The following is a 25254-nucleotide window of genomic DNA, read 5'->3' as shown; positions in this document are numbered from 1 at the left end:
AACATCGGTCTGAGCATATCCCTTCTCTATCACCTGCCTATCCTCCCTCTCGCACTGTCTCCAAGCTTTCTCTATTTGTGAGCCAACCACCTCTTCCTCCATCTCTTCAGTTCGGTTCCCACCTCCCAGCAATTCTAGATTTAAACTCTCCACAGTAGTCTTAGCAAACCTCCCCACCAGGATATTGGTCCCCCTGGGATTCAAGTGCAATCTGTCCTTTTTGTACAGGCCGTGCCTCCGCCAAAGGAGGTCCCAATGATCCAGAAATCTGAATCCCTGCTCCAATCCCTCGCCACACATTTATCCTCCACCTCACTCTATTCCTATACTCACTGTCACATAGAAGTAATCATGAGAGTACTACTTTTAAGGTCCTGCTTCTCAAGTTCCATCCTAACTCCGTGTAGTCTGTTTGCAGGACCTCCTCCCTTTTCCTGCCTATGTCGTTGGTACAGATATGTACCACGACCTCTGGCTGTTCACTTTCCCACTTCAGGATATCGTGGTTGTGATCAGAAACATCCCGGACCCTAGCAACTGGGAGGCAAACTACCATCTGTGTTTCTTCCCTGCGTCCACAGAATCACCTGTCTGACCCCCTAACTATAGAGTCCCCTATCACTGCTGCCATTTTCTTCCTTTCCCTAACCTTCTGAGCCACAGGGCCAGACTCTGTGCCAGAGGCGCAGCCATTGTTGCTTCTTCCAGTTAGGCTGTTCCCCAACAGTACTCAAACAGGAGTACTTACTGTTAAGAGGGACAGTCACTGGGATACTCTCTAGTATCTGACTCTTGCCCTTTCTTCTCCTGACTGTTACCCACTTACCTGTCTCCCAAGACCCCAGTGTGACTACCTGCCTGTAACTCCTCTCTATCACCTCCTCACTCTCCCTGACCAGACAAAGGTCATCGAGCTGCATCTCCAGTTCCCTAACACGGTCCCGAAGGAGCTGCTGCTCAACACACCAGGTTCAGACGTGGCCGTCCGGGAGGCTGGGAGTCTCCTGGACTTCCCACATCTGACACCCAGCGCAGAACACTGGCCTCACAGAGGCGTGTCCACCGTTGCTTCCCCCAAGTAGATCATTCCCCCCCCCCCCAACAGTACTCAAACAGGCGTACTTATTGTTAAGGTGGACAGCCACAGGGGTACTCTCAGGTATCTGACTCTTGCCCTTCCCTCTCCTGACTGTTACCCAGCACAGAACACTGGCCTCACTTTCTGTTTCTATTTCTCACAGGTAACTTACCTCGCCTTGCCCCATTATCGCCCAAGCCCGAATGAGCCAAAGTTCTACCACTCTGACTCAGATCACTCTGTCGATGACCGCTTCTTTGTTGACCGCTCCACTAGGCAGTGTCTCCCTTTTATACCTGAACCTTCCCTGCTATCTGACTCACAATTGGTGCTCTGGTTATAGCCGCTGATAGGCCACATACAATGGACAAACACTCTGGAAGCTCCCTTTTCAAATAACCGCCGGCGACGTGCGAGAAATCCTTCTTGGTTGGAGCCACGGATAGGCCATGTACAGGCGTAATAGTGGTAACATCTCACATTCCATCTGGGTAGCTTCCAATCTGATGATGTGAACATCAGTTTCTCCAAATTCCTCTAATTTCTCCCTCCTCCCCTTCTTTCTTTTTCTATTTCCCATTCTGGTTCCCTCTTACCCCTTCTCTTCTCCTCACCTGCCCATCACATGCTGTTGGTAACCCCCCCCTTCCCTTTCTTCCATGTCCCCTCTCACATTCCTTCTTCTTCAGCCCTTTACCTCCTCCCCCTAAAACATCTCAGCTTCTTACTTCATTCCCTCTCCCCACCCACCCACCTTCCCCCTCATCTGGTGTCACCTGTCACCTGCCAGCTTGTACTCCTTCCCTCCCCCACTGACCACCCTCACAGGAAAGCAGTGTCCATCGTCAAGGATGCCAAACATCTAGGACGTGCTCCCTTCTCACTGTCACCATCAGGAAGAAAGTACAAGAGCCTCAGGACTCACACCACCAGCTTTAGAAACAGTTATTACCTCTCAACCATCAGGGAACCAGAGGGGATAACTTCACTCACCCCATCACTGAACTGTTCCCACAACCTATGGACTCACTTTCAAGGATTCTTCATCTCACGTTCTTGATATTTATTGCTTATGTATTATTATTATTATTATTATTATTATTAATAATAATAGTTCTTATTTTTTATTTTGTATTTGCCCAGTTTTGTTGTCTTTTGTATTAGTTTAGTTTCTTGTCTGTCTTGCTGTGTGCGGTCTTTCATTGATTCTATTGTTTCTTGGATTTACTGTGAATGCCCACGAGAAAATGCACCTCAGGGTTGTACATAGAGACATGTGTGTAAATGCACCTCAGGGTTGTACATAGAGACATGTGTAAATGTACCTCAGGGTTGTACATAGAGACCTGTGTGTAAATGTACCTCAGGGTTGTACATAGAGACATGTGTGTAAATGTACCTCAGGGTTGTACGTAGAGACCTGTGTGTAAATGTACCTCAGGGTTGTACGTAGAGACCTGTGTAAATGTACCTCAGGGTTGTACATAGAGACATGTGTAAATGTACCTCAGGGTTGTACATAGAGACATGTGTGTAAATGTACCTCAGGGTTGTACGTAGAGACCTGTGTGTAAATGTACCTCAGGGTTGTACGTAGAGACCTGTGTAAATGTACCTCAGGGTTGTACATAGAGACATGTGTGTAAATGTACCTCAGGGTTGTACGTAGAGACCTGTGTGTAAATGTACCTCAGGGTTGTACGTAGAGACCTGTGTAAATGTACCTCAGGGTTGTACGTAGAGACCTGTGTGTAAATGTACCTCAGGGTTGTACATAGAGACATGTGTGTAAATGTACCTCAGGGTTGTACGTAGAGACATGTGTGTACTTCGATAATAAATTGACTTTTAACTTTGAAGTTCTTTGTTCCAGCTTCTGCCCCTTACTTTTCAGCACAGATGAAGGGTCTTGGCTTAAAACATAAGCTGTTCATTCCCCTCCATAGATCTGTCTGACCTTCTGAGTTCCTCCATTATTTTGTGTGTGTTGTTTCGGATTTCAGGCATCAGCAGAATCTCTTGTGTTTGTAATGACGTAATCATTCATCTGACAGTAAGGACCCCCATCAACCTCACAGGTCCTTTGTCTTCTCATTGCTACCATCAGGGAGGAGGTACAAGAGCCTGAAGACGCACTCAACATTTCAGGAACAGTTTCTTCTCCTCTGCTGATTTATTATCCCTCTCAACCCCATCAGGTTCCTGAAGAGACAATGAACACATGAACACTATGTCACTATTTTGCTCTCTTGTTGTACTACTTTTAACATTTAAATTTCTTATTGTAATTTATATTAGTACTGCTTCCTCAAAGCAACACATTTCATGACATACGTTAGTGACCTGAAGACCATAAGATCATAAATGTGGAAGCAGAATTTGGCCATTTGGCCCATCGAGTCTGCTCTGATCCATTTCTCCTCTCAGCCCCAATCTCCTGCCTTCTCCCTGTATCCTTTCATGCCCTGATTAATCAAGAATCTATCAACTTCTGTGTTAAATATAACCAATGACTTGGCCTCCACCGCCGTTCGTGGCAATGAATTCCACAGATCTACCACGATCTGGCTAAAGAAATTCCTTCTCATCTCTGTTCTAAAACCTGACTCCGATCTTTGAGGCTACAGAGGTAATATTTGTTCTTTTTCAGATAGAAAATGTCATTAGGAAGTCTAGGAAAATAAAAATGTTTGCCAGTCGTGTACTGGCAGGCAGGTGGAGCTTGTGAGCTTGTCTTGAGCATTACAAATGTAAAAGCACTTGTCTCAGCAGTTCTCTCTATAATACACTGAAGAGTAGCCAGTACGTTAAAGTAACAAAGGAAGTTTTCTCATTAATAAAAGGATCATCTATAGAGCTAAGTCAGGTGTTTAGTCATGATCTTTCTCTACGCCAGTAAACAGAACTTTGGAAACTCCTGTACTTTTTACTGCTTTATTTATTGAGGTACAATGTGGAGTAGCCCTTCTGGCCCTTCGAGCCATGCCACCCAGCAGCCCCTGATTTAACTCTAGTCTAATCATGGGACAATTTACAATGACCAGTAACCTACTCACCAGCATGTCTTTGGACTGTCGGAGAAATACAGTGCACCAGAGGAAACCCACATGCACATTGGAAGGATGTACAACCACGTTACAGAGGACGCTGGGATTGAACTCCAAACTCCGACACCCCGAGCTGTTCTACTGTGGCGCTCTGAATATTTCAATATGTTAATCGTATGGTACAACCCTTCCTGTGTTCAACAGGCAATACTTTAAGTGCCACAGATGCTACAGGCTTGTTGGGGAAAAATGACATTGATTGGACAGCGATTTGGAAAAGACTCATTTTGCCAAGATGAGGAGAAGCTGCTGACACATCTAGTGTCTGATTCAGTGATGGATTGTGAAGCATTTTCACATCACAACCCCTTTTTTAATGACATACCTCAGAATGCAACATTCAGCAAGAATTTATGGATTAATTTTGTAAAGTACACACAATTTTGTAAAGTGTTTGCTTTTTTCTGCCAATGCATTGCTGTGAAATGTTTCTGTTTATCCTGGATACCATTTCCTCTAAAGCAGCACTTTAGATTCAGATTCCAGGGAAGAAATGAGTTATTTTTAGCTTTCTTGCCTTTCCCTTAAACATCAGGAACATTATAAATAACTCTTGAATCCTGTACTCATAATCTAAACAGATTGTGGTTATGATTTTAAAGGGTAATTTCTTTACCATTTTTGGAAGACAGTGATTGGAATTGAACCCTGGTCAATTGCATTACATTAACCATTACACTAGCATGCCAGCCATTATTAAATCAGCCAAGATTGAATGGTGAAGCAGACTCGATGGGCCAAATAGTCTAATTCTGTTCCTATCTCTTATAGTCTTAGGGTTTTCTGTGCTGCCTGGTGGATTATTTATTCAACACTGTTGTTCCCTCTTTGTCCCACAAAACATTTCAACTCATGCTGATGTTGGGCAACATCTGCACTATGCATTTAGAATTGGAACATTTAGCATTGGAACAATTATCAGCAATTAAGATCTACCCTTTCCTTTGGATCACGGTGCGTAAACCTTTGGTAACCTTGACATTGGTTTTAACAAGTTCAAGTTTAATTGTCATTCAAGCATACCCATGAATACAGTCAGACGAAACGGTGTTATTCTGTGGTCAAGTGCACCAACAAATCACACACAGCACAAGGCATATATAGCACATACAAGACAGTAGTAAAATACAGTCATGAAAGAATATGGTCCAAGTCCCTGTTGTTGTAGCAGCCTGCAGATGAACATGATGCATCTTATCTTCTGCTGAGCAAACACTAGAGGGCAGCACCGACTCCAGCATGGGCACCACACCACACTGTTTCTGGCACTCTGGAGGAGCACACTGCTTGCGACACTTCTCTCCTGGGCGGCTGTAAACAGTCGACACCGCAGCTTGAGGCCAAATCCTCACTGTAACCAAGGCTATGCAGTCCCCCCACTGTTAACCATATAACAATCACAGCACGGAAACAGGCCATCTCGGCCCTCCTAGTCCGTGCCGAACTCTTAATCTCACCTAGTCCCACCTACCCGCACTCACCCTCCACTCCTTTCCTGTCCATATACCTATCCAATTTTACCTTAAATGACACAACTGAACTGGCCTCTACTACTTCTACAGGAAGCTCATTCCACACAGCTATCGCTCTCTGAGTAAAGAAATACCCCCTCATGTTTCCCTTAAACTTCTGCCCCCTAACTCTCAAATCATGTCCTCTCGTTTGAATCTCCCCTACTCTCAATGGAAACAGCCTATTCACGTCAACTCTATCTATCCCTCTCACAATTTTAAGTACCTCGATCAAATCCCCCCTCAGCCTTCTACGCTCCAAAGAATAAAGACCTAACTTGTTCAACCTTTCTCTGTAACTTAAGTACTGAAACCCAGGTAACATCCTAGTAAATCGTCTCTGCACTCTCTCTAATTTATTGATATCTTTCCTATAATTCGGTGACCAGAACTGTACACAATATTCCAAATTTGGCCTTTCCAATGCCTTGTACAATTTTAACATTACATCCCAACTTCTGTACTCAATGCTCTGATTTATAAAGGCCAGCATTCCAAAAGCCTTCCAATAAAGGCTGTTCACCAATAAAACAGTGAATTAGATGCTGCCTGGCCTGCTGCGTTCCACCAGCATTTTGTGTGTGTTGAATGAATTGCACTTGCAGCATTACCAATGTCTAACTGGGTCTTACAATCACAAGAAAAGCAAATAAAATAAATGCACAGCACCTCCACACATCAATGTGTCTTTTGCACAGACAGCAGCACGATCCACACCAAGTTCAGCTCCTTCAGTTTCTCCGGCAATGAGCAACTCGCTGATGGAGCAGACCAGCAGTACTTTCAGTTCTTGATGTCCAACAGGATCTATAAAAAATACATTAAAAAAAGATTACAGTACCTTTAGGCATGTAAAGCCACTATATCTAAGCACATGACCATCTTACCAGAAGTCTAAATATATACAGTAATAAATAATATATATTAACCAAATATATCAAACATAAAATATCTATATATTTATAGGGGTGTTCAGCTAAACTAGGTTTCCCTTCATAACGTATCTGAGTTCGTAAATTAATTCTTTTAAATCACTGAATGGTGGATTTTTGATTCATGTCATGCCCTGACTAACACATTGTCGCCAGTCCCTTATAGGTGGAAATGTATATGGTGAATACAGTTAATCCTTGATCCAGGGAAGATCTTGAAGACCTGGTAAATCATTCTCTTCAAAAGAATGAGGCGGGAATCCCACTGAAACCAATTGAATAACGAAATGAAGGCCTAGATAGAGTGGATGTGGAGAGGATGTCTCCTACAGTGGAGGAGTATAGGACCAGAGGCCGCAGCGTCAGAATAGAGGGACGTCCATTTAGAACAGATAAGGAGGAATTTCTTTAGCTAAATGGTGTTGAATCTGTGGAATACATTGCCATAGATGGCTGTGGAGAACAAGTCAATAGGTATATTTAAGCAACACACACAAATAGCTGGAGGAATTTAACAGACCAGGAGCGTCTGTGGAAGAGAGTACAGTCGACATTTCGGGCTGAGACCCTTCACCAGGACTGGATAAATAAAAATGAAGAGTAGAGTTAAAAGGTGGGGGGAGAAGAGGAAGAAACACAAGGTGAAACTGGGAGGGGGGAAGTGAAGTAAAGAGCTGGGAGGTTGATTAGTGAAAGAGATACAGGGCTGGAGAAGGGAGGGCCATGATAGAGCACAGAAGGCCATGGAATAAAGAAAAGGAGGAAGAAGCATCAGAGGGAGGCAATAGCAGGCAAGGAGATATGGTGAGAGAGGGAAAAGGGGATGGGGAATGGTGAAGGGGGACACCGTCGCTGGAAGTTAGAAAAATCGATGTTCATGCCATCAGGTTGGAGGCTACCCGGACAGAATATAAGGTGTTGATCCTCCAACCTGAGTGTGGCTTCATTTTGACAGTAGAGGAGGCCATGGATAGACATATCAGAATGGGAATGGGACGTGGAATTAAAATGGGTGGCCACTGGGAGATCCTGCTTTTTCTAGCGAACGAATCATAGGTGCTTGGTGAAGTGGACTCCCAAACTACATTGGGTCTCACCGATATACAGCAAGCCACATTGGGAGCACCAGACACAGTATATCACCCCAATAGACTCACCCCACCTGGAAGGACTGTTTGGGGCCCTGAATGGTATTGAGGCAAGAGGTGTAGGGGCAGGCGTAGCACTTGTTCCACTTGCAAGGATAAGTGCCAGGAGGGATATCAGTGAGGAGGGACAAGAGAGTTGTGTAGGGAGCAATCCCTAAGGAAAGCAGAAAGTGAGGGAAGGAAATGACGTGCTTGGTGGTGGGATCTCATTAGAGGTGGCAGAATTTTCAGAGAATTATGTGCTGCACACGGAGGCTGGTGGGGATGGTAGGTGAGGAAAAGAGGAACTCTATCCTTGGTAGGGTGGTGGGAGGATGGGATGAGAGCAGATGTGCGTGAAATGGAAGAGATGCGATTGCGGGGAGCATTGATGGTGGAGGAAGGGAAGCCCCTTTCTTTGAAAAAGGAGGAGGACATCCCCTTCATTCTGGAATGAAAAGCCTCGTCCTGAGAGCAGATGCGGCAGAAATGAAGGAATTATGAGAAGGGGGTGGCCTTTTTACAAGTGAGGACAAGTAACAGGGTGGGATGGGGTATATTCCAGGTAGCAGTGAGAGCCCGTGGGTTTGTAATAGACATCAGTAGATAAACTGTCTTGAGAGGTAGAGACAGAGAGAATAGGTTGGGTCTAGCATCCCGAAAGGAACGGAGAGCTTTGAGGCCTTCCTGGTGGGGGTATGGGGGTATAGAGGGATTGGACATGCATAGTAAAAACAAGATGATGGGGGCCAGTTAACCTGAAATCATTGAAAAGATCAAGAGTGTGTGAAGTGTCACGGATGTAGATAGGAAGGGACGGAACTAGGGGGGATAAAGCAGAGTTCAGTGAGGCAGGAGCACTCTAAAACAACAAGTCTACTGGACAAGTGGGTTTGTGGATCTTGGGTGAAGGTAGAAAAGGAGGCAGCATTGTGTGTGTGTTGTTTGGATTTCCAGATAATGCAGAGTTTGTGATTGGAGGTTGATAGGTTCTTGATTAGTAAGGGTGTCAACAGATATGGAGGGAAGACAGGAGAATGGGGATAATAAATCAGCCATGATGGAATGGCAGAGCAGACTTGATGGGCCGAGTCCTACATTTTGTGGTGTATGAAGTTGGACCTGGTGTCCTGGAGCTTGTAGTTTTCATACTTTAATTGCCAATAGCAAACTGTGCACCAAAAAACCTCACAGCAAACCGAGAAAGCCAGTTGGCGTACCCTTTGATCAGTGAATTTCCCCAGAATAGCTTCAATAACACCACCTTAGCAAGTGTTAGCAAATTGTCTTGTTGAAACATGAACCCCCAAAGCATGAGGCTCCCTGCAGCAGCTGAGTAACTTCCTTTCAGCCTACAGACAGAGTGATGCAATGGAAATGCACCACGATTTCAAACATCTGATTCAGACACAGCCCCACACCGGAGCATCCTGCTCATCATCTTGGGCCATTTTCCATAGATTTTCTGAATTTTCTCTTTGATTACTACTCTAGAGTTGTGAAGAATCTGTCTGCATGTATTACATGCACTTTTAAAACCTTCCCCAAGTGTACATCAAAGCCATAAACACAAGATTCTGCAGATGCTGGAAATCCAGAGAAACACACAGAACCTGTTGGAAGAACTCAGCCGGTCAGGCAGCATCTATGGAAATGAATTAACGGTCGACATTTCAATCAGGACTGTGCTCAGTCAGAAACATCGACTGATTATTCAGGGGAATAAGCAGTCAATCTTTTTGACTGAGCACAGTCCTGATGAAGGTTCTCAGACTGAAACGTCGACTGTTTATTCATTTTCATAGATGCTGCCTGACCTGCTGAGCTCCTCCAGCAGTTTCTGTGTGGCTCTATGTTAGAGCTACATTTATTTTCCACAATACAGTTTCATTTTCCATTAATCCTTTTGCTGGGTTGCAATTTTCTTAACCTGCACCTTTTCAGTTTTAACTTGCATATTGTTTACTGCACGTCTATTGTTAGTTGTGCAAATTAAACACAGAACAAGAACAACACGGGACAGGCCTTTCGGCCCACAATGCTGTGCTGATCTTGATACCAGTTGATACTAAATGTTCTCCTCCATATCTCTCCATTCCCTTCATATACGCTTGTCTGTCCTAAAACATCTTAAACTCTACCAGAGTCGGAATCAGGTTTATTGTCACTAGCAGGTGTGATGAAATTTCACGGGCATCACAGTAGTATTGCAGTCAGTGTAACACCAGCCACTCAAGTTCGAATCCCACCGCTGTCTGTAAGTTTGTACATTCTCCCTGTGACCGTGTGGGTTTCCTCTGGGTGCTCCGGTCTCCCCTCACATTGGCCACGAGGGTGTAGTTGGGCAGCGCAGGGTCGGTGGGTGGGGAAGGTCTGTTACTGTATTTCTAAATAAAAGGACATTTGTTGTTTTGTGGCAGCACTATGGTGCAATTTGCCAGCTTCCACCAATACCCGGTAATCCATTCCAGGCATCTCCCACTCTCTTTGTGAAAAGAACTTGCTTCTCACATCACCACTAAACTTCCCCTTCAAACCTTCAAAACCTGGTGTTTCACTTTTCCGCCCTGGGGTAAATGTTTTGACTGTCGGTATGTCTCATAAGTATAACACCATCCTTGCCCAGGAGTTGTACCTCATTCACCTTTAGATCTCTGAGATCTGTGTAATGTGATCATGCTAAAGGAGAGGTTAGGAAAATGTTATCTTTACATCAGTTTTGTGACTTTCTCCCTTTCCGCGTGGGAGGTCAGAGCGAGTACTGTGATAGGTCCGGGAAAAAGAGGGTGCACACCAACATATGAGGGTGTTCAATGTTTGCAATACAATTATATTCATGGAGGAAATAGTGGGTGACAATGAACAATATATAAAATAGAATGGTGAGTCCTCTGCAGTATGATGTTAAATGGCCCAGAATCCACTGTCTTCAAAACAATCTTCCTCTGGTTTATTGTGAGTAAGAAACATAGAAAAACATCACAATGCAGGCCCTTCGGTCCACAATGCTGTGACTAACATGTACTTACTTTAGAAATTAACGAGGGTTACCCATAGCTCTCTATTTTTCTAAGCTCCATGTACCTATGTACCTATCCAGGAGTCTCTTAAAAGACCCTATCATATCCGCCTCCACCACCGTCACTGACAGCCCTTTCCACACACTCTCCTCTCTCTGCATAAAAAACTTAGCCCTGACATCTCCTCTGTACCTACTTCCAAGCACCTTAAAACTGTGCCCTCTTGTGATAGCCATTTCAGCCCTGGGAAAAAGCCTCTGACTATCCACACGATCAATGCCCCTCATCATCTTATACACCTCTATCAGGTCACTTCTCATCCTCCATCACTCCAAGGAAAAAAGCCTAGAGATCTAGAAGATTATAAGGCTAACAGGAAGGCTTTCTCGTGGCCCCTTCTGTCTCTCCTAATTTCATTCTTAAGCTCCTTCCTGTTAGCCTTAAAATCTTCTAGATCTCTATCATTACCTAGCTCTCTAAACCTTTTGTAAGCTTTTCTTTTGTTGACTAAATTTACAACATCCTTTGTACACCACGGTTCCTGTATCCTACCATCCTTTCCCTGTCTCATTGGAATGTACCTATGCAGAACCCCACACAAATATCCCCTGAACATTTGCCACATTTCCACCATACGTTTCCCTGAGAACATCTGTTCCCAATCTATACTTCCAAGTTCCTGCCTGATAGCTTTATATTTCCCCTTACTCCAATTAAACGCTTTCCACTAGTCTGTTGCTATCCCTCTCCAATGCTATGGTAAAGGAGATAGAATTGTAATCACTATCTCCAAAATGCGATCTGACACCTGACCAGGTTCATTTACCAACACCAGATCAAGTCCAGCCTCTCCTCTTGTAGGCTTATCTACATATTGTGTCCTGAAAACTTCCTGAACACACCTAACCAACTCCATTCCATCTAAACCCCTTGCTCGAGGGAGATGCCAATCAATATTTGGGAAATTAAAATCTCCCACCATGACAACCATGTTATTACTGCACCATTCCAGAATCTGTCTCCCTATCTGCTCCTCGATGTCCCTGTTACTAATGGGTGGTCTATAAAAAACACCCAGTAGATTTATCGACCCCTTCCTGTTCCTAACTTACACCCACAGAGACTCCGTAGACAATCCCTCCATGACTTCCTCCTTTTCTGCAGCCGTGACACTATCTCTGATCAACAGTGCCACGCCCCCACCTCTTTTGCCTCCCTCCCTGTCCTTTCTGAAACATCTAAAACCCGGCACTCGGAGTAACCATTCCTGAGCCATCCAAGTCTCTGTAATGGCCACCGCATCATAGCTCCAAGTGCTGATCCACACTCTAAGCTCATCCGCTTTGTTCATGATACTTCTTGCATTAAAATAGACACATTTCAAACCATCAGTCTGAGTGCGTCCTTTCTCTATCACCTGCCTATCCTCCCTCTCACACTGTCTCCAAGCTTTCTCTATTTGTGAGCCAACTGCCCCTTCCATTGTCTCTTCAGTTCAGTTCCCACCCCCCAGCAATTCTAGTTTAAACTTTCCCCAATTGCAAACCTGCCTGCCAGGATATTGGTCCCCCTGGGATTCAAGTGCAACCCGTCCTTTTTGTACAGGTCACGGCTGTCCCAAAGGAGGTCCCAATGATCCAGAAATCTGAACCCCTGCACCCTGCTCCAATCCCTCAATCGTACATTTATCCTCCACCTCACTCTATTCCTATACTCACTGTCATGTGGCACAGGCAGTAATCCCGAGATTACAACCTTTGAGGTCTTGCTTCTCAACTTCCTTCCTAACTCCCTGTAGTCTGCTTTCAGGACCTCCTCCTCCCTTTTCCTACCCATGTCATTGGTACCAATATGTACCACGACCTCTGGCAGTTCTCCCTCCCGCTTCAGGATATCGTGGACGCGATCAGAAACATCCTGGACCCTGGCACCTGGGAGGCAAACTACCATCCGAGTTTCTTTCCTGCATCCATGGAATCACCTGTCTGACCCCTTAACTATAGAGTCCCCTATCACTGCTGCCATCCTCTTCCTTTCCCTACCCTTCTGAGCCAGAGGCGTGTCCACTGTTGCTTCCCCCAGGTAGGCCATTCCCCCCCCCAACAGTACTTAAACAGGAGTACTTACTGTTAAGGGGGACAGCCACAGGGATACTCTCTAGCAGGGGTGTCAAACTCATTTTAGGTCACGGGCCGGATTGGGCAAAATGCAGCTTCATGTGGGCCGGTTCAGTCGGGCTCGTGCGAACGCAGCTTTCATTGCCTCTAGTTTTTCAACCTGTTCTCATGTGTCTCAGTCTCTGCTGTAACTACAAAGTGTTTCACTTCACAAATTCCGCTTCTTATGACTGCTGAGCAAGCATTATTTTTATGATTGGTATTAACTTACAATCATAGGCTTCATATCGCTGGGCCATTAATAATTAAAATAATAGATCTGTCTAAAATGATCTCGCAGGCCAGATATAATTGTACGCCGGGCTGGATACGGCCCGTGGGCCTTGAGTTTGACACCTATGCTCTCTAGTATCTGACTCCTGCCCTTCCGTCTCCTGACTGTTACCCACTTATCTGTCTCCCAAGACCCTGGTGTGACCACTTGCCTGTAGCTCCTCTCTATCACCTCCTCACTCTCCCTGACCAGACAAAGGTCATCGAGCTGCATCTCCAGTTCCCTAACACGGTCCCTAAGGAGCTGGGCTCGATGCAGCTGGTGTAGATGTGGCAGTACGGGAGGCTGGGAGTCTCCAGGACCTCCCACATCTGACACCCAGTACAGAACACTGGCCTCTCAATCTACTTCCTCTTTCTGTTCTTCACAGGTAACTTACCTCGCCTCAACCCGTTATCGCCACAGCCTACCACTCAGTCAGTGATTGCTCCTTTGACTCAAAGAGTTACCAAGGTCACATCCTTTTGGCCCAACCATCTCCCTTTAGTTTATTGTGAGTTACCAAGATTGACCCAACAATCTCCCCCTGGTTCACTGTGAGTTGCCAAGGTCACATCCCTTTGACCCAACAACCTCCCCTAGTTTAAAAGGTACCAGAAGAGTACAGTACAGGTGGAGGGTAAGGTAGGAGATCATAATGAGGTAAATTGTGAGGTCAAGAATCCACTTTCTCACACAAGAGGTCCATTCAAGAGTCTCGTAACAGCAGAGGGCTGTTATGCTTAATACCAGGGGCTTGCATTTCAGGTGAGAAGAGGTAATTTCGAAGCAGGTGTGAGGGGCAAGAGTTTTACTCAGAGAGTAGTGAGTACCTGGACTGCACGGCCTGGGGTGGCAGTAGAGGCCTTTAGATAGGGACACGAATGTGAGGGAAATGGAAGGATATGGACATTGTGTAGGCAGAGGGGATTAGTTTAGTTGGCCATTTGATTGCTGATTTAATTAGTTCAGAACAGCACTGGGCCGAAGGGTCTGTTCCTGAGCTGTATTGTTCTGTGTTCTGTGAAAACAGGCTCAGCCTATCTCATCTCTCCTGATAACTCAGCCCTCCAAATCCAACAACATCTTTGTGAAACGTTTTTGCACTCTCTCTAGTTTACTCACATCCTTTCTGTAGGCGCACCAGCCAGATCTGCACACAATTACTGTAACTTGGACAACTAAAACATTACATCACAATGCTTACATGTGATCTCTACCAATGTTGAACCACACTGCTTGTTTTTCAGACTTTGTTTAGAGTACTTTGATAATAAATTTACTTTGAACTTTGAATAGATTCACTTTCAAGGACTTTACAACTCATGTTAATTTTTTTATTTGGACAATTTGTCTTCTTTTGCACATTGGTTGCTTGTCAGTTTTTGTTATGTTTAGATTTTCATAAATTCTGTTGTATCTCTGATGCACCATCAATAACTCACACTGAGACGTAGGCGAGATATCGGCTTTTATTGACTGGAAGAAGGAACCAGGAGTGAGTGTCTATCATACAAGGTCCTGGAGACTGAGGCCGATCTTCAGGCCGCAGGTCTCCTTTATACAGGGGCCTGTGGGAGGAGCCACAGGAGCAGTCAGCAGGGGCGTGTCCCGACAGGCACATAGTTCACCACATTCACCCCCCCTTCGTTTGAAAAAGTCCTCATGTAGCGAAGGTTCTTACAAGTCAAGCCGATCAGGCGGTCGAATCTGTCGCTGCGATCTACGTAGCACCGGCTGTGACCGCATAGGTGCCGGCAACATTGGCGATTGCACAGGGGACGGGGGTTGCGCGTGTTCTTGCCCACTAGGCGCCGGTGATCCCTCATGCATGTGCGAGGCGCCTGGTATAAATGCGTACGAAACGCCCGGTATACAAGTGTCGTGAGGAGTCTGTGTAGGGCCTGGTGAGTACGGTGTCACCTCTGGTGCAGGGTTCACAGTTACCGGAGAGCCTTCAGGGTAGTGGTCTGCTGCACCTGCGGGTGCCAGGTCGCGGATGGAGACCGTGTCCTCCCGCCCATCAGGTAAGACCACGTAAGCATACTGGGGGTTCGCATGGAGAAGGTGAACCCTCTCCACCAGCGGGGAGTATTTATTGCTCCTCACATGTTTCCGGAGCAGCACTGGCCCCGGGGACGTCAGCCAAACTGGTAGGGTGGTCCCAGTGACAGACTTCCTGGGAAAAGAGAATAGGCGTTCGTGAGGGGTGGCATTGGTGGACGTACATAACAGAGAGCGGATAGAGTGCAGTGCCTCAGGGAGGACCTCCTGCCATCGAGAGACCGGCAACCCTTTGGACTTGAGGGCTAAAAGTGTGGCCTTCCACACTGTGGCATTCTCCCGCTCTACCTGGCCATTACCCCGGGGATTATAACTCGTGGTCCGACTGGTAGCAATGCCCCTAGCTAGCAAGTACTGGCGCAGCTCCTCACTCATAAAGGAGGACCCTCTATCACTGTGGATATAGTAGGGATACCCGAACAGAGTGAAGAGCTGGCGCAGGGCTTTTATGACGGACGTGGCAGTGGTGTCGGGGCAGGGGATGGCAAAGGGGAACCGTGAGAACTCGTCAATAACACTGAGAAAATAGACATTGCGGTCAGTGGAGGGAAGGGGGCCCTTAAAGTCAACACTCAGGCGTTCAAAAGGGCGGGTGGCCTTGACAAGTTGTGCCGTGTCAGGACAGTAGAAGTGCGGTTTGCACTCGGCACAAATTTGGCAGTCCCTGGTCATCGTCCTGATGTCCTCCAGGGAGTACGGCAGGTTCCGAGCTTTCACAAAATGGTAAAATCGGGTGACCCCCGGATGGCAAAGTTGTGCATGAAGGGCGTACAGCTGGTCGAGCTGTGTGCTAGCACATGTTCCCCGGGATAGGGCATCAGGGGGCTCATTGAGTCTGCCAGGCCGGTACAGGATATCATAGGTGTAGGTGGAGAGTTCTATCCTCCACCGCAAAATCTTATCATTTTTGATCTTGCCCCGCTGTTGGTTGCTGAACAGGAACGCAACCGAGCGCTGGTCGGTCAGCACAGTGAATCTTTTGCCAGCAAGATAGTGCCTCCAGTGCCTAACAGCCTCCACTATGGCCTGGGCTTCTTTCTCCACCGCGGAGTGCCGAATTTCAGAGCCTTGGAGGGTGCGAGAAAAGAATGCTACTGGTCTGCCTTCCTGATTAAGGGTAGCAGCCAGAGCGAAATCGGAGGCATCACACTCCACTTGGAAGGGAGCGGTCTCGTCCACTGCATGCATCGTAGCTTTGGCAATGTCCGCTTTAATGCAGTTGAAGGCCGCGCAGGCCTCAGCAGAGAGGGGAAACGAGGTAGACTTGACCAGGGGGCGAGCCTTGTCTGCGTAATGGGGGACCCATTGGGCGTAATAGGAAAAAAACCCCAGGCACCGTCTGAGGGCCTTGAGAGTGGTGGGAAGAGGGAGCTCTAACAGGGGGCGCATACGTTCGGGATCAGGCCCAATAACCCCGTTTTCCACGACATACCCAAGTATAGCAAGGCGGGTGGTACCAAAAACACACTTGTCCCTGTTATAAGTAAGGTTCAGAGCTGCGGCCACTTGGAGAAACCGTTGGAGGTTGGCGTCGTGATCTGGCCTGTCATGACCACAGATGGTGATGTTATCCAGATAGGGAAATGTGGCCTGCAGTTGGTACTGGTCCACCATCCGGTCCATTTCCCTCTGGAAGACAGAGACACCATTCGTGACACCGAAAGGGACGCGCAGGAAGTGATAGAGCCGGCCGCCCGCCTCGAAGGCGGTGTAGGGGCGGTCCTCTGGGCAGGTGGGGAGCTGGTGATAAGCGGATTTCAGATCTATTGTCGAGTACACCTTATACTGAGCAATCTGGTTGACCATATCCGCGATGCGGGGTAGGGGGTATGCGTCAAGCTGCGTAAACCTATTGATGGTTTGACTATAGTCCACCACCATCCTATTTTTCTGCCCAGTCCGAACAACAACCACCTGGGCCCTCCAAGGGCTTGTGCTCGGCTCAATGATCCCCTCCCTGAGCAGCCGCTGCACCTCCGACTGAATGAAGGCCCGGTCCCCCGCGCTGTACCTCCTGCTTTTGGTTGCCACAGGTTTACAGTCGGGGGTCAGGTTGGCGAACAGCGGTGGGGGAGGGATCTTGAGAGTGGAGAGGCTGCAAGTGTCGGTAGCGCAGCTGTTGGCCTGGTTCTGGATGGGATGTGTGTGTCCGTGTGTGTGTGTGGTCAGTAGCGGGGTATGTGAAGAAGTCCCACAAAACTGAGGATTCTTGACAGTGAGTGGTGGGAGGGGCCCGTCGTATACCATAGTCACACTTTCGAGATGGCTCTGGAAGTCCAGCCCCAATAGCACAGGTGCACACAGATTAGGCATGACCAGCAGTTCAAAGTCCCGATATACTGTGCCTTGCACCACCAAAGTCGCTACACAACCCGCCCGGATGTCTGCGGACTGCGACCCAGAGGCCAAATGGAACCTCCGACTGACCAGCCGCGTTGCGAGTCCGCAGCGTTGCACTGTGTCCGGGTGAATAAAACTCCCAGTGCTGCCCGTGTCAAACAGGCATCCAGTCCAATGCCCCTCCACCTGGATGTCCATCATGGATCTTGCAAGCTGGTGTGGGGCGCTTTGGTCGAGAGTCACAGTGGCCAGAGTTGGATCGCCGTCGGGGTACCCGGTCAGCATCGGAGGGTCGGGGGCGGGGCATGCTGACGCCGACAAAGATGGCCGCTCACATCCGGGGTACCCGGTCAGCATCCGAGGATCGGGGGCGGGGCGTGCTGACGTCGACAAAGATGGCCGCCCACATCCCGGCATGCAAGATGGCGGCCCCCACGTTTCACCCGCAGCGCTGCACTCCGCTCGAGGTTGAGACTTACAGACCTTGGCGAAGTGGCCCCGCTTTCCGCAGCTGGAGCAGGTCGCTTCTCGCGCTGGACAGCGTTGTCGAGGATGTTTCTTTTGGCCACAGAAATAACAAAGCACGAGCTTCTGACGGGCCACAGCCGTGGTCTGGGTCGGGGAGCTCGTGGAATGGCGACTGGCGGCGGCGTTGGCGAATTCGCTCCCGGGAGCCGGCGGTGGCGGGGTCTGAGGCGTCCACGAAACCGGCGGGGAATCGCGCGACTGGACAGCGTCGGCGTTATGCCGCGCAGCTTCTAGAGCGTTGGCCGTCTCGATCGCCGAGCTTAAGGTAAGATCCGAGTTCTCCAGCAGCCGCTGGCGCATGTACACTGACCTCAGTCCCGTCACAAAGGCGTCTCGCACCAGCAGCTCCGCATGCTGTTCTGCCGTGAGCGTCTTGCAGTCGCAAGCTCGGACGAGTGTCTGTAGTGCTCGGAGAAACTCAGCGCACGATTCGCCAGGCCGCTGTTGCCGGGTAGCTAAGCGATGTCTTGCGTAGACGGTGTTCACCGGCCGTGGGTACTGTCTTTTGTGGGCGTCCAGTGCCCCATCGTAGGTCGGCAGGTCCCGGATAAAGGAGTAAACTTTGGAGGAGACCCTCGAGAGTAGGATTCTGTGCATAACGGCGGGTTCAGTCGCACGAAGCTCCGCCAAGTACGATTGGAAGCATGCAAGCCAGTGTTCAAAAGCGAGAGCTGCGTCAGGGTCTTGAGGGTCCAAATCCAACCGGTCCGGACGCAAAACGGGTTCCATGTTTTAAAACTTCCAGTCAATAAAATTGATGCACCATCAATAACTCACACTGAGACGTAGGCGAGATATCGGCTTTTATTGACTGGAAGAAGGAACCAGGAGTGAGTGTCTATCATACAAGGTCCTGGAGACTGAGGCCGATCTTCAGGCCGCAGGTCTCCTTTATACAGGGGCCTGTGGGAGGAGCCACAGGAGCAGTCAGCAGGGGCGTGTCCCGACAGGCACATAGTTCACCGCAATCTCTTTACTTTCCTGTAAATACTTACAAAAAATGAATCTCCAGATAGTAGATGGTAACAAGTTTGGATAATAAATTTAACTTTAATAAAGACTAAACTGTATCAGATTGATTGTGAGAATGTGACATGCAACCAATCAATTGAATTCAAAGGAGATGTGAGGGCAAGACACACAGAGTGGGCCCCCTACATGTGGAGGGCTCTCTCTTTTGCCGTGGGCTTTCATATGCACATGTTTTTGATTTAGCAGGCCCGGCTCATTGCTCCCACACTGTAAGTAACCCAGTGTATACCGTGTTTAATGTGCTCAGTAAAGATATTTAATCCTAGTACACTGTTATCGTTCTTCGTTTGTGCATATGCGGAAAGGCAGACATGGCAAGCACCATCTTTACCACGCTGTCTGCCTGTGTTGTCACTTTCAGGGAACTGCAAACTTGTATCTCTGTCCAACAACATTCCCCAGGGTCCTGCCTTTCACTCTGAATGACCTGGCCTGGTTCAACTTCAAAGTCCAATTTTCAAAGTAGATTTGTTATCAAAGTACATACATGTTACTTGAAACAACCCGGAGATTTATTTTCTTGTGGGTATACTCAATAAGTTTATAGGATATTAACCATAACAGAATCAATAAAAGGTCACCCAACATGAGCGTTCAACCAGAGCGCAGAAGACAACAATGTGCAAGTTCAAAGGAAGAAACAATAGTAATAAATAAATAAGCAATAAATATCGAGAACATGAGATGAAGAGTCCCACAATATATCAGTTCACACTTGTATGAATTAATTTCCACCTGCCATTGCTTTGCCCACTTTCCCAGGTGTGCTAAATCCTGTTGAAACCCAAGACAAACATCTTGACTGCCCACAATACCACCGGTTCTGGACTCATTTGTGTATGATAGAACAATAATAGAACTTCAGACGCCAGCCTCCATAGCTTAACTTAGATCAAACTCAAACGTGACGCAAGCTGAAACCACAGCAGTCGGGAGAGAATGAGAAAGCCGAATCACCTGTTCCTCTCAATCACACACCACAGGCCACATCTCAGATTGACCTGGCCTTCCATGACTGAAAGGGAAAATCTCTGCTGTTATATCCTCTCGTTTATCACCAGGCTATGTGACATTGGAGTCAGTGACAGTTCCTTCATTAAACTTACTTACTGTTGTTCGGAGCTGGTGATGATGTTATAAAGTATTCAAAAAAAAACAAAGAAAATCAGTAACTTTCATTCCTTTTGAGATTACTTTCAAAGTTTAATCTTCTTTATCAAATGCATCTCCACCTGTTAATTGGGGCACACAGTAACGTAGTGGTTAACACAACATTTCACAGCACCCGTGAACGGGGATCAAGTCCCACTGCTCTCTGTAAGGAATTTGTACATTCTGCCCGTGACCACATGGATTTCCTCCCACTGTCCAAAGACGTACTTGGTAGTAGGTTAATTGGTCATTGTAAATTGTCCTATGATTAGGCTGGGGTTAACTAACACACACAGAATGATGTGTGAACAAAGGTGAACCGGCCAGAAATGGCAATTACGTGTTGGTCAAAGGGAGAAAATGAAGAGCATGGGTGATGGGGGACTGAAAGTAGAACAGCATATGGACATGAAGCAAGAAACAGTCTGGGCTGTTGATTCACCTCTGGGATTTCAACCTCTCAGGTGTTGCTGCAGGATCAATGGGTCCCGTACACTTTGATTCCATTACAACAGGGGAACCAGATCAGACTGCAATAAATCACGTTAAGAATGTCTGGCCCAGTTCCTGGAAATGTTTTAATCCTTTCGAAGCATAGATGACCCATTTCACTTGCCTAAGTTACACATTAAACTAGGCAGAAGTGGACCCGGAGTAACACATAAGTGCTGGAGGAAACCAGCAGGTCAGGCAGCATCTATAGAGAGGAATAAACAGTTGACGTTTCAGTCCAAGACCCTTCATCAAGACTGGAAAGGAAGAGGGAATATGCCAGAATAAAAAGGTAGGGATGAGGGGAAGGAGGACTGGCTAGGAGGTGATAGGTGAAGCCAGAGTGGAGCATACGAGAAAGGGAAAGATAGGAGGGGTGGAGAAGAGAGGGGGTAAGAGGTACTCCAAAATGGGCAGTAGAAAAAGAGAGAAGGGGAGGGCAGATTAATATTGTTTTAATACTTCCTAAAGTACCTAGGACATCTTCAGGGAGTGGTGTCTCAGAAGGGCAGCATCCATTATTAAGGACCTCCAGCACCCAGGGCATGCCCTTTTCTCACTGTTACCATCAGGTAGGAGGTACAGAAGCCTGAAGGCACTCACTCAGCGATTCAGGAACAGCTTCTTCCCCTCCGCCATCAGGGAGGAGGTACAGGAGCCTGAAGGCACACAGTCAGCGATTCAGGAACAGCTTCTTCCCCTCTGCCATCCAATTTCTGAATGGACATTGAACCCTTGGACACTACCCCACTTTTTTTTAGTTTTCAGTATTTCTTTTTTTTGCACTTTTTTTTAGTCTATTCAATATACATCTACATCTACTGTAATTGATTTATTTATTATTGTTATTATTTTTAGTTTATTTATTATTTTCTCTCTCTGCTAGATTATGTATTGCATTGAACTGCTGCTGCTAAGTTAACAAATTTCACGTCACATGCCGGTGATAATAAACCTCATTCTGATTCATTGCTGTAATAAAGCTTTCAATACGTTTGATTGTAAGCCTTACTACATCAGTGAAATGGGAAGGGAATGTTGAATCCTTTCAGAAATGCTGTATAGATTAGACTTGACAAATGGCAGAGACGTACTTTGTTTTCAGTGATAAAAAAATTCTACAGAAAATAGAAATCAGAATAGAAGAAACCACTAGAAATGCTCAGCAGGTCAGGCAGCATCTGTTGTGGAGAGAGAAATAAAGTACACACTTCAGTCACTGACCTTGTAGCAGGGCTTTAAAAGATTCGAGTTTATCTCTCCAACAGCCTGGTGACCATGTCCCTGATTTAAGCTTCCCTAGTCCGTGGCAACATAGTCAGAGTCAGATTTAATATCACTGGCAATGTCATGAAATCTGCTGTTTGTGTCAGCAGTACAGTGCAATCGATAAAAATAAAAGTATAGAGTAGTGCAAAAGAGACCAAACTACTGAGGTGGCGTACACCGGTTCATTGTCCGCTCGGAAGTCTGATGGCGGAGGGGAAAAGCTGTTCCTAGAACATTGAATGTGTGTCTTCAGGCTCCTGTACCTCCTCCCGGATGGTAGCAATGAGAAGAGGGCATGTCCTGGGTGATGAGGGTACTTAATGATAGATGTAAATTGCAGACTTGCATTATCTAATTCCCCAGCCAACTGGCATTGACTAATACCTAAACCAGTTCAATTTGACTTTCCATTCCGATACCAATGTGACTGTCCACAGCCTCCTCTACTGTCAGGAAGAGGCCACACTCAGCTTAGAGAAACAACACCTCATAATCTGTCTGGCTGGCCTCCAACCTGATGGCGTTCCAGTAATTTCTCCCTCCTCCTCTTTCTCTCTTTATGTATCTATGGCTATTTATGCAATGGCTTGATGTAGTCGGAACAACATTTTGCTTTGGAATGATTCAACAGTCTTGTTTCTAATGCTGGTAGAGTTGTGTGAAATCTGATTGGTGGTTTTGGAAGCAGCCACTGATTAGTGTGCTTGTGGTTATTGAAAGTGGAAGGCCTTTCTACTTCTGTGTTTTCACATTAATGTTTAAAGAGTGTCTGAGGATGTTACCTCAGGACTCACAGCGGCCGCTCATTAATATCCAGCTCCTTGAATACCATTCTACTGTTGTACAGTTCCTCGGTGAGTTCCATTGTGATTGTTGTAGGATGCACAGAATGGAAACAGGTCCTTCTGCCCAACAGCCTATACTGACCAAGGTTCCCATCCATGCTTGTCCCATTTACCAAGGTTTGGTCATATCCCTCTAAACCCTTGCTTAAAACGGTGTTGGTCCATGGCATAAAAAAGGAAGGAACCCCTGTTCCAAACCTTTCCTCTCCATCTACCTGTCCAAGTGCCTTTAACTGTTGTACCTACATCAACACAACCACTTCCTCTGGCTGCTCGGTCCATACACCCACCACACCCTGATTGAAAACGTTGCCCCTCAGATCCGCATTAAACCCCTCCCCTCTCACCTTTAACCTCCAGCTCCTGAGGAACAGACTTGATGGGCTGAATGGCCTAATATTGCTTTTGGTCTTGGTTGTGCAACCCTCAGGCATCAAAGGAGTTAGTGAGTGTTTATTAAAAAAATATTCAAATGTCAAAGCTGGAACCGATTCCTTGATGAATTTCATGGGGATCATTGTAGAGTGACAAGAGTCCAAAATGACTGGAGAGAACTTAGATGCAACGTCTTTGAACAGACAGTGAGTTAGCTCAGTAGAGTTAAAGCTCATGGGAACTGTGGAAATAATGGAGAAAGCAAAGCGCGAAAGGTGATTCGTCAGTGATTGGATAATTGTCTAAAGTAGAGACCAGTTCAAACTCTCTTGCATTTTGTGACATTTATTGAGCTATGCTTGGAGACCAGAGAAACACTGGCATGTTCAAGTTTATTATGTAACCTTAGTAATTATGATCAGAGAGGCACAGAGGAAATCTGTAGTTACTGACAAGTACCTTTATTGTCTCATCTGAAGCGCACATGGATTTACACACCCAGTACCTGTGTGCACTTCTTCTAAGTTTCTTTGAGCCTCCTTGAACAACCAAAGAATAGAGAAGGAGATGCCCAGAAAAGGAGTCTACGCTGCCCATGTGTTCCTCACCGATCTCTGCATATCCGTGACGATGATTGGTATCTGAAACTCCTTACTTTTAAATACTCTGATAGGTTCAAACGTTGCATTTTTGAGGTCACCTGACTAACATTGGTCACCTTGTTATGGACTCTGGTCCAGGGCTACAACCAGTATTCTTCTATGGCCTTTGCCCTCCGCTTTGTGCCTTTTCTTTTCAACTCTGACCGGTTCATCGGGTGACCCAGACTCTGAGACTAGTGAGAGTACAGACTGCTTCTCGTGCGAGCCTGCCTCTTTATGCAATAAATGGCTACTTGTCTGATAATGGTCTCAGATTCAGCAGATCCTTAGCTGAAACTTCTTGTGTCCACATTCAATTGCTCTGATTAATTTACACCAGAACTAGAATCAGCTCATCAAACTATTCACAAAATGGCTGCAGCAAGGACAGTCTCATAAAATGGCCACATCCATTCCAGTTCACTGATTGTTGTTCTTTCTGGCCAACGGTGATCACCTGTCTCCATATTATTGCAACCAAACAAAACAATGTTCTTCTGGTTCACGGTGCACCCGAAACACATACCACAAAATATTACCAGAAATAGGTTAATTAAATATAATGCAAAATATGCAGCACAAGTAAACGGTGGATGGTAATCAGCTTGCTGTGCTGAAGTTGATAGTGGATAGAAGAGTTGTAAGCTTTAGAAAGTTGAGGATAGACAGAGTGGCTGGGTGGGTGTCCATAGAAATAGAATTCCAGGGAAGCATGGGGAGACAGGAAAGTAAATAAACGGTAACACACTCAAAATGCTGAAGGAACTCAGCAGATCAGGCAGCATCTATGGAAATCCAGAAACATGCAAAGTGCCGGAAGAACTCAGCAGGTCAGGCAGCAATTATGGAGGGAAATAAACAGTCAACAGTTTGGGGTGAGACCTTTCCAAAATGCCAGCTGTTAATTCCTCTCCAGACAGATTACATCATAATTAGAAAATTTATTTCTGCACATTATGGAAATGAATAACTTCCTAGTTCTAATGAAAGGTCTCAGTCCAAAACAGAAACTGTTCATTCCTCATCCACAGACGCTGCCTGTCCTGCTGAGTTCCTCCAGTATTTTGTGTGTGTGCATCTGCAGGATCTGTTGTGTATAACAATAAATGGTAGGACACTAATTAGTGCAGAACAATAGACTAGTGCAAGCTTACAGGTCTTTGAACATCACAGGACAGGTAAGTAAGAAGGCAACTGCTCTCATTGGCTGAGATGTAGGGCATAAGGAGTGGGTCACCCACAGCAACAACACTGCTTACAATTCTGGTCAAAATATTTTCCTCTGGATTGATGTTAAATGCTCATATGTTT

General features: G+C 46.4%; 1 protein-coding gene across 9 annotated transcripts in view; it reads left to right on the top strand.

Moving 5' to 3' along the window:
- Positions 1-25254, top strand: part of rgs3a (regulator of G protein signaling 3a) — a 453555-nt gene that overhangs the window by 407255 nt on the left and 21046 nt on the right. The window contains exon 1 of one of the 9 annotated variants that reach the window (XM_059994037.1): positions 21087-21105. The exons of the other annotated variants lie outside the window; for them this stretch is intronic. The gene's annotated coding sequence lies outside the window, so the exon portion shown is untranslated. Of the gene's footprint in view, positions 1-21086; positions 21106-25254 lie in introns of those variants that run through there. 9 annotated transcript variants of the gene reach the window in all.

Source organism: Hypanus sabinus, chromosome 18, assembly GCF_030144855.1.
Source record: "Hypanus sabinus isolate sHypSab1 chromosome 18, sHypSab1.hap1, whole genome shotgun sequence".
Lineage (NCBI taxonomy): Eukaryota > Metazoa > Chordata > Chondrichthyes > Myliobatiformes > Dasyatidae > Hypanus > Hypanus sabinus.
Note: the sequence above shows the minus strand (reverse complement) of the source record. Positions and strands in the feature narration are given on the sequence as shown.